Below are 8,186 nucleotides of genomic sequence, written 5' to 3'. Positions count from 1 at the left end.
GTTGATCTCTGTCTGGTGCAAAAAGAAGTTTCCTTAATGAAAGATAAAGACTATACTTGTCTGTGCGTATAAGGAAACTTATTAACAGATTGTTGTTAGGGATAATGATGGATTACTATATTAGTGGTTGCAGATTCTCCTCCAATAACTATGACTTCACTATCACTGAGTAGTTAGCCCATTTTCAGCCCCAGGCATGTTTTCCATCAAGTCGAGCAGGTCTGTAGTTCAGTTAGGAAACTGTTGGTTACTGACAAGATGTGTGTGCCACTATTGCACCCTTAGGGTTACTGTGTGTGCTGCTCACTGTTGTGGTTCGTAGGAGTCACAGCTGAGCAGAACCATCAGCTGCCTCACTCCTCTGGAAGCTTACACGGCACCTTCTGATACAAGGAAAGCTAGTCCTCAGGGAGGAATATGCCAAATTTTAAAATTTTTACTGTTTGTTTTAATGATGTTTAAGGGTTTTTTGTTTTTGTTTCCTTTTTTCTTTTTTCGTTCTTTTTTATAATCTAGATACTGACACTGTCAGATTTATAGATGGTGAAGGGTTTTTACCATTTTGTATGCTGTCTCTTTTCTTGAATGATGATATCCTTTGCTGCACAGGAGCTTCTTAGTTTTAAATAGTCCCATTTTTCAATTGTTTCTTTTAATGCCTGTGCTACTAGAGTTGTCTAGAAAATCCTTTCTTGTGCCTACAAATTCCAGTGTATTTCCCTACTTTCTCCTCTACCAGACTACATGGCTAAGGTATTAATTCGAGGTCCTTGATCCATTTGAAATAAACTTAAAATGTTTTAAAGTATGTTCTTAGGTTTTTTAAAATAGTACATAAGTATTTAAAAATTCATTAATTTCTTTTCCAGTTTGGTAGAATATACTTTTAAAAAATATGTCTTTATGGTTTTTTCTGGATTTCATTAGTGTATTATGTTTTCATTTCTAATCTTATTAATTTGGGTCTTCTCTCTGGCTTTTGGTTAATTTGACCAATTTGGCTTATCAATTTTGTTTAGTTTTTGAACGAATGAAATCTTTTTTCATTGATTTAATTTTGTTGTTCTATTTCATCATTTTGGCCCTGATCTTTATTATCTCCTTTCTACCAGTCTTGAGTTTGGTTTGTTCTTGATTTTCCAAGGACTTGAGATGCATCATTAAGTTACTTATTTGAGATCTCTGATTTTGTAATATAGGAACTTAGAGCTATCAACCTCCCTCTTAACATGGTCTTCATTGTCCCCATAGGCTTTGGTATGTTGTGTTTTCATTTTCATTTGAATCTAGGAACTTTTGAATTTCTTTCTTGATTTGTTCCATGACCCAGACATTGTTAAATATTGTGTTGCTTAGTCTGCATGAGTTTGTGTATTTTCTGTGGTTTCTCCTGCTATTGATTTCTAACATTATATCATTATGGTCAGATAGAATACAGGGAGTTTTTAGTTTTTCTACATTTTTTAAGACTAGCTTTCTGTTCTAAGACATTGCCATTTGCCAGTTTTAAACTATTTCCTATGGACGGATGAATGATTTGTGTTGTCTGAGTTGAATGTTCTATAGATGTCTGTTAAATCCATTGTGCCATTTATTTTCATTGTTTCTTAGTTCAGCTTTTATCTAGATTGTCTGATGGGGAGTGGAGTATTAAGGTCACCTACTATTAATTACAATGTTGGGATTAACCTATGCAAGTAAGCCTAACAGCACTTTATTTTGTGAAATTGAGTGCAACTGTGCCTGATGTGTATCTCTTTAGAGTGATAATTTTTCTCTTGTTGGTTTATTCCCTTAATCAGTGTGAAATGACATTCTTTCTCTCCTCTGACATGTGTTGATTTGACATCTGTTTTGTCAGATACCAGAATAGCAATTCCTTCTTTTTGGAAAATTTTTTTCCATTTATGTTAAAATACATTTGTCCATCCTGTGCTTGGTGGTAAAGTGTGTTCTTAGAAGCTACATGAAGAGGAGTCTTGCTTTTTGACCCAATATTTTAGCCTGCATCTTTTAATTGGAGAGTTGTGACCACTGATACTCAGAGTTATTGAAATGTGTATATTAATTTATGCTATTCTGTTGGTTTCGTGAAAGTTAATGCTTTCTTAGTTTTCATTTGGTTAACAAATATCTTGGCTTATTTTATTATTTTCTGTAGCATCTTGAATGTGCTTGTCATTCTTTATGTGAAGTATTCTTCCACCCAGTGCCCTCTATAGACCCAGCTTAGTACACACAAGTTGATTTCATCGCGGAACATTTTCCTTTATCTTTCAATCATGATTGATAGTTTTACTAGATATAGCACTCTGTTGGTTCTATGGTCTTTCATGGCTTGAAGTATATACATTGCCTTAAGATCTTCTGGCTTTTTACAATTTCCATTGATAAATCATCTGTTAGTCCAATGAGTCTGACTTGGGTCTTCTCTCTTGCAGCTGTCAATATTTTTATTGTTTATTTATTTAATGGTTTAATTATGATATTGAATAGGTACTTTCTCTTTTAGTCTGGTTTATTTGGTTCAGTATGTCTCTTTCTCTAAATGTGGGTGAAATCTTTCCTGTGATTGTATTTAAATAAAAAGTCTATGCTTCTGGTATTGGATTCTTCTCCATCTGTGACCATAATTCATAGATTTAGTCTTTTTACAGTGTCCCAGAGATTTGTATTATCAGGTTTTCTTTTAACTTGTCATTGAGTTTAGTTGAATTATCTAATTCTTATACCTTGTCCTTAAGCCCTGATAGTCTATCCTCCCTGTGATTCGTAGTATTAGTGAGATTTTGAATTGCCTTATTGAACATTTCATTTCTAGTATCACTCAGTTTTGTTGTTACTCAGGTTTCAATTTCTTTGTTGAATTCCCTTTTCACATCTTTAATTGACTTCCTTATTTCATTCAGCTGATTGTATTTTTCTTGGAATCGTCCTTGAAATCATTCACACATTTGTTTTCTTATCTTCTTTAAGAATATTTGAACATATTTTAAATTAATTCTTAATTGTAATCCTTAATTAATTGAATCCTCTGCCTTACTTCAACTTTGTCTAAGTCCTTGTGGTTGGCTACCACTCTCATGGGACTAGCGGTTGGGAGGCATTTCCTCTTGACTTTTCACGTTCCTGGTGTTTTCTCCCTGGGATTTTCTCCTCTTCAGCTGGTCTGTGGAGATGTTCCAGAACACCTGAGTTGAGTGAACATTTGTTTTGCGGCTTGGGGTTTCGGTTGCTTCATGGATCTTGGCTGGACTCAGTGTGACTTAAACTTTATTTGAAGAGGCTTGACATCCATTGACTTTTGGATGGGTTGATTGAATATGATTTCAATTTGGTGGAGAATGGCATGGCCTCTGGCCTCATAAAGGAGAGTCAGGGTGGTGGTGGAGGGCTTTGTATCAGGGGCAGTGTTTCCATATGCCATCTGATCACTGGAGCCAGGGCTTATAAAGTTATCTGGAACTGTGTCAGTGCTGGTGTCCCACAACCACCAAGTTCACAAGCGAGAGTGCATTTGGAACACTGTATATGTGCCCCAGGTGCAGGATATGCACTGTGGGAAATGGGAAGGAGAGAGGGAGAGGGAGGGAGGGAGATCCAGGGTCCTCTGCTCTGTGTGACTGGGGTGGCACACTGGCCAAAAGATGCAAGAGGAACAGGGTTCTGGGAGCCCTTAATTGTCTGGATGAGGTACCAGAAGAGCAGAAGTGTGTATAATATTAGAGACAGAAGATCTATGGACCTCTAAGCTTTCTGCACCTGGATCTTGGAGACAGAAGTGTTTGCAAGAGGCAGAGGTACTGGGATCCCTTCCTTCTCTGTGCTTTCTGGAAGCCTTAGTGCTTTAGCAGTGTGTGTCAGCAGCTGGGGGGCCCAGAGATTTCTAACCTGTTGGCACAGAGAATAGAAGTCAGTGCGGAAGGTGAGATTCTGGGCACCCCTAACCTTCAGGCACATGGAGTAGAAGGATGGGAAAAGTGAAGGCTGGAAGCAGAGACTCAAGGACCCCAAACCCACCTTCACAGGGAAAGAGGCCTAAGGGTCATCAGAAAGACAACTGTGGTCAAGACAATTCATGGTTTTCTCCATCTAGTTGAGAACACAGACATGTTACTTTGAAAGACTGCCCTAAGAGATACGAGGTCATGGAGAGAGTTGCGGAGAAAGGGAGCGGTGACAGGGAGTTTACCAGATGGTGGGCAGAGTTCCAAGAGAAGGTCTTGTGCACATGATTTATAGTTCAAGGCCATCTTTTAGAAGACAATGCCAAGAGGAACCAAAGCCACATGGCCTTCTTTGTTGTTTCCTTGCCCAGAATCTGAAAGGAGAGATAAGGCTCAAGAACATCTCAGATCTAGTTACTTGAAATCATTTCTGGTTTCTACTAATCTGGTTGTATATAATATAAACTCTAAGCATGGTCAACACAACTGCCAAACAAGATTGATGAACATTTGTTACTCTCCAGCTCCCCTTCTTCTTTCTCCTTTTTCTCCTCTTCTCAGTGTCATCACTAATAATACTGATTGATTTTTACCTATCAAGTAGTCGAGTGGTGCAATGGGAAATTAAAAGCTATTTCTGAGGCACATGAGACAATTCAATTTTTGGAAAAGATATTAATGCTCTTTTTCTTTTTTAAAGACAGGATTTCATGTACCATGTATCATTGTCACGTCTGAACAAGCTATATGGCCAAGAACCACCTTGCATTTGACAAAGCTGAGTCTCAAAAAAAAAAAAAGCAGAAATTTCCACTTCACATGGGGTTCTAGTTTTTTCTTCTGTTGTCACCTCCGATCTGTCTCCCCCAGTGCACATACATCTAGAAAGGGACAGTGTTCTTCTTAGAAGGCCATTATACCCAACGTTTAGTCTGTTATAAGTAGGTATGTTATATGCAAGAATATATTTGGGGTCTAAGTACCTCTGAGTTAAAAAGTCTTCTAGAAGAAAGGCAAATAGAACTCTGGTCATGCTTCCCTGGATAGGTTATCTTGACATTTCTAATAATCTGACCTAGCGAGTATGGCCGCTCTCACCCACTGTCCCTCACATCCTCTTTGGGGCTTTTACTGAACTAGTCCAAGTAGAACCAAACAGTCCATTGTTTTCTCTCCTGACCACAATTTGCTCAGTCCCTCTAGGATAAACCCTCCTACCTAATGTGATCACAGGCATGCATGATGATCCTCTGTTTTTATGATGCTGGGACTGGAGCCAGGTTTCTACTCTACCAATTCATCCACATTCCCCATCCTGAAAACATTTTAGTCTGTGTTACATATTTTACAGCTACTTAAAGATAACTGCAAAAAATGTGGGCTCAAAATGAATCAGCGATTTCCCTTTTAAATCAAAGCAACAGAAAATAACACACACAGAAAGAGAGAGGGGGGATGGAAGGAGTGGAGAGAGAAGGAATGAGAGTCTAAAATAGAGCCAAGTCTCCAGTCAGACTAGAGCGGTGAGAACACATTCTACAGAAAGGGTTGATTTGAACAATACTGTTATTAACCCTAAGAATCCAATGTGAAGCAGCAGCTGGCAGATTGCATTTAAAATGGAAAAGAGATAGTTAGACACTTCTGTGGTGACAGAACAATCCACACACAAATTGTGCATAGTAGAAAAGATGGTACCTTCAAAGGAAGAATTAAATCCACAAAAGAACCATTAAAAAACCAACAAATGTCTAAGTTTTAAAATATTCCTACCAGAAAACGAGCATCAAAATATATTGCAGATCAAATACAGATGGGCAAGAGAGGCGTTGCAAGAGCAGATTGACTGTGGAGCTAAGGACCTCTGTCCTGAAAGGAAGCCAGTACAAAGCAGAGGGGCCAATTGCTCTGAAGATTGGCACTTAACTTTCTGTAGTAATCAGTAAAAGGCATGTTGAATGCCGAGTCTCTGGCTAGCGTGAGATCATCCAAAGCGCCTTAGGGTGAGACAGTCAAGCAAAGGGAGAGGCAGAGCATTTCCCTTCTCCTAGGCAATCTCCTTTCCATATGGTACAGGGTTGGAGCAAAGCAGGGTAAGGATATTTTATAACATAATAAGAGAGGATTAAACAGCACTCAGTGACTCTGTGTGAATCGGAGTTGTTTGTATGTTCATTGGACTAAAATAAGGAGTACTTGTTTTTCTCTTCCCCATACCCCCTCTCCCCGTGTGTGTGTGTGTGTGTGTGTGTGTGTGTGTGAGAGAGAGAGAGAGAGAGAGAGAGAGAGAGAGAGAGAGATTGATTGTGTGTACACACATTTCTATAAATCTCTCACATTACACAAGATAGAGTTGTGTTTTTCTATCTTACACATTTCTCCTCCCACCTATAGGCAGTTGTTTTCTCTGAGTCAGGCGGCAGTGTAGGCATGGAGCAGAACGCAGAGGACTTCCACTAATATTTCCAGGTTCTTGTGTCCCAAAACAAAGAGTTGTATCAGGTACACATGAATAGTGATAGAAATAGATACAGTTCATTAAGGAAGAGGAAGATGCTCCTGGAGTAGATGTCAGAGGGCTGAGAAAGAGGAGCTCCGCTGACTGTGCCTTGAGATCTCTGGGCCTGCTTGGGCCATCCCCATTCCCACAGCTCCCACAGTCTTACACGTGGAGACAATGCGCTTTTTTGTGATGCTCTGTTTCGTTACATGGCTACTTCTGGACCTTTTGAAATCCACTCCTTGCCCATCCCCTGCCATGCAGGATTTACTCTTCTTGTGACTGTGATTCCTTTATTGGACTCGTGTTTTTGAGCTTTCATCAGGAATAGGGAATACTGGTTCTTTAGGAAACTTTCTGGGTTTGGGACCACTGAGGCACCCGGCTTGTGAACTAGGTAACTACCAGTTGTCATCTCCACAGGGAGAAACACCTATTGTGGGACTCCTCAGACTCTTGAGATACCCAGCCTTAAAGATCAAGTTAATAGGTCCCCACCTCCTCTTCTCTCTTACACACACACACACACACACTCCTTTGTCTCTGTCTCTCTCTCAAACACACTTATATATTCCTCTTTCTCTCTGTGTCTGTCTGTCTCTCTCTCTCACACACACACTCCTCCCTGTCTCTGTCTCTCCTCTTTCTCTCCCTCTCTCAGTCTCTCCCTCTCACACACACACATGCATGCTCCTCTGTCTCTCTGTATCTCTGTCTCTCTCTCTCTCACACACACACATACACACACTACTCTCTGCTTCTGTCTCTCCTTCTGTCTCTCTGTGACTCTCTTACACACCACATTCTTTCAGTTCTGTTCCTCTAAAGTACATTGATTTAAATCGTAAATGCATAGTTCAAGATGCTGAATATACTATGAGGATCCCAGAGGAAAGCTGTTTCCATTATCCACTCCTACTTTCATCCAGACCCCTTCCACTTGTCTTCATCTTTGCAGTCCTGTGCTTGTACACTTGTCTTTATAGCCATGCGCCATAGACACACCCAGGTGTGTCCATGCTGTGGCGATGAGGAACCTCTCCTGCCTTTCCTCTATCTCCTACTGCACGCCCCTTTATCCTAACTCCCAACGTCACCCATCCCTTTTCATTAAGTGACCGCACATTGCTGAGACTGTTCTAAGCAGTGTTCATTCACGAGCAGGCAGAGTGACAGCTATGACCGTTTCTTTCATGTAAATTACATTTGTCTTCATCACCATCTCATGCTTTCATTGTACAGTTGACATAAGAACCAGCTCTCACCCCAGAGACAAACATTCTGAAGCCAATTATGAGTGACTATGGTCCAGGAACACAGACCCAGACACCATGTTTCAATGTGGCAATAGTTCTATGTTTTAGAGTAACAGAACAAAGAAATTCATAAATCCACCTTTCAAATCAGTGGAAGCATTAGCTAGGCAGGTCACAGGACCGCAGGGAAATCTCAGCTATCGGCTTTGGGTTACAACCAAACTAAAGCTTTTGATTGGTGGAAGATATGGATCTATTAGTACATACAGAGGTAGGAAACGGATGGCTATGAAGGGGGCTAAGGGTGGCCCAAGATAATTTGTCTTCAAGCATAAAGCATCTCATCCTGTCTGCATCATTGAGATCTAGCCATTAGCTTTGTGCTAACAGCGTCTTCCTGGGAACTCTCCTTTTGTATAATAGATATATAATTGTAATAAATATCCTCCAAGTTTAGTGCTAGGTCTGAAAAGAACAAGAACT

The sequence above is a fragment of the Apodemus sylvaticus genome, chromosome 5 (assembly GCF_947179515.1).
Source record: "Apodemus sylvaticus chromosome 5, mApoSyl1.1, whole genome shotgun sequence".
Lineage (NCBI taxonomy): Eukaryota > Metazoa > Chordata > Mammalia > Rodentia > Muridae > Apodemus > Apodemus sylvaticus.
This window is presented reverse-complemented; position numbering follows the sequence as displayed.